Raw genomic sequence first — 2,651 nt, 5'->3', positions numbered from 1 at the left:
AAACCAAGCAAGAAAGTGTTTTACCTGGCTAAATGACTGGTAGCACTTATGGTAGCACTTGAGGGGTGGGAAGAAGGGAAATGAAAGAGGCTGTGTACTAAGTGCCCCTAGCAGAATTCAGTGTAACGATAAATATGAAAGTGTCTTTCAGATGTCAATGACTTTTTGACTCAAGAGCGTTTGTTATAAAAAGCTGACTTGCTGTGATCTTATACCGTGTAGTGCTTTGTACTGTTGAAAGGACTTCCACTTTTCACATCCATTATCCATCATCTCATTTCCTCTCAGTCTCCACTCAAGTTTCCACTATTCTACTAAAAGCTTTCCTGCGACTCTCCCTCCTTCAAGGCTACCAGTGACCACCTAACTGCCAAATCCTGTGAATGCTTCTGAATCCTCATCCTGCTTACTGTTTCCCATATCTTCTACCAAGTGCACCTAACTCTGCCTTTCCCTGCCTTTCAGAAAGCACCTCAATTCCCTTTATCAGTGGTTGTCTTCACCTGACCCCTAAATATAGACGTTATTACTAATCATCTTCATTTGTATTTCCCCGCCCCCCAGGGTCATCTTAGCCACGCCCACAATTTCTTTCAAGCAGATGACTCTGAGGTCTCCCCTGGACCCCAGAACTACCTTCCCACTGAACAGGATAGTTCACACACTGAAGTTGGTATATTCCCAACCAAATACATTCTTCTCCAGCAAACTTATTTTTACATCCAGATTGCCTGTCTTATTATGGACACTATCCTTTTCCCAATCTTGAAGACCAGAAATTCTGGAAGCATCTTGGATTCACTCCACTCTGATATATAGCCAGGCATGGAAATTGCTCCCGGTGTCTCAGTCTCTTAGCTCTCCAACCTGTTTGTCACACTGCTAGAGATAGCTTCCTAAAATGGCTTTCTTGGGCCACTTCAAAACTCTTTGATTGCTCCCTTTAATTAACAAAACTTGTATGACCTTCAGAGTTCCCAGAGGCACACTCAAACATAATTTTCAAGCTTCATCTACTCCATCCCTCTAGTCATGCCACTCTGGGTTTATCTCTGGAGCATGCCAACAATAAACAAACATAGGATTACATCCCAATTGTGCGTAGACCTTCATGCAGACTGCATGAGTATATATGCAGAATATATGTGCATATGGATGGCCTCAGATCCCAGCCTCACCCTTTTTCTTCTATTAATCCTTCCAGGACCAATGCTGCCTTTCTGAAGCCTTTCTTAATTTTCCTTCCTCCATTAAAATAAATTGTGTTATCTATGCTCCCATGGCAATTTGTTCTTACCCCTTTTATGGCCTTTATTTCATTCTGCCTTCTACTATAGTTAGTTGTCGGTGCCCTTGACTAAAGTGTAGGTTCCTTGATGGTAGTGACTGTCTCATTCATCTCTGGGCCTTTACACAAAGCAATTGCTCAATGAATTAATGTGCAGTGTCAACTCTTGGGGAATTAAACAAATGAAAAGGAATGTTTGGTACAGGTAATGGAAAATCATAGCTAATTTCCTCATCCAGGTGAGAACGTAGGCTTCATCACTGTCCTGGGAACTGAGGACCTGTCTAAGGTCAGTGTTGAGGACAATTTTCCCAAACCATGGTTGGCTGGGAGTTGACTTTAGAGGAGGACTTTCAGGAGCTGATGACTGATTGAAGACAAGAAGGAAGTTTTTCCTCCAAGGTCAAGCTTTTAACAAGTGTCTGCAATGTACACTGAGGGATTTGGCTGTACTCCAATTATGCTAATATGTTTTATATATGGGCCTCCAGCATCCAGGAACTACCTCCCTAAACAATTTAATAAGTGTAAATATCAAGGCAGAGTTGTAAATGTGGAACTTATTTGTAATGTACCAACCTTGTTATTATCAAATGTCATGGGGTATAAGTCATGGCAATTATGCTGCCTGCTTTTTATTACATTTACTTTGCTTTTTAAATGTGCAGTATATCCCCATAAGCTTCCCCTATTCTGCCCTACCTAAGGAACCAACCCTGGCTGTGTGTTCTGGAAGCACAGAAGGCAAAAGCCGTAGGGTCACAGGATTAATGGGTACCTTAGTAAAAAAAGGACCTGATGGGTCATTGTCTCCACCCACTAACACTGTCTCTACATTTGGCTTCACCATGTATTTCAACAATTCAAGTTGTGAGGCCTTATGGGATTCTCCATACAAGACATTTCACGATCTAAAACACAGATGTGTTCCTTCCTCCCCCCTCTCCTCACCTGAGGATGCAGATGTCCATATGGTCCTGTCATAGGGAAGCTGGCCTCTATGCATAAAGCCTTCAAACTCTTTTTTCAAATTTCAGATTAATATGAGGGCACAAATGATTAGTTTATATTGTTTGTAATTCTAAGGTAAAGTTCAAGTTGTAGTTGAGCCCTTCAACTGTATACCCCAACATTGTGCCTATTAGGTGAGAGGTTACCAATCCCTCTCCCTCCTCCCCTTTCCCTCCTCTGTCCTCCCACCACCACCACCACCTACTTGAACGTACTCGTGAAGCCTCCAAACTCTTGATTACCAGCTTAGGTGTGATACAGCTCAGAGTCACCTCTTCAGTAGTTCATTGGCAGGTGAAAATGAGAAGGTGTAAACCTGATTTCTCTGGTTTGGACCAGAAAGGCATCGACT

The sequence above is a fragment of the Otolemur garnettii genome, unplaced genomic scaffold (genome assembly GCF_000181295.1).
Source record: "Otolemur garnettii isolate 467f Iridium unplaced genomic scaffold, OtoGar3 scaffold00157, whole genome shotgun sequence".
NCBI classification, from domain to species: domain Eukaryota; kingdom Metazoa; phylum Chordata; class Mammalia; order Primates; family Galagidae; genus Otolemur; species Otolemur garnettii.
This window is presented reverse-complemented; position numbering follows the sequence as displayed.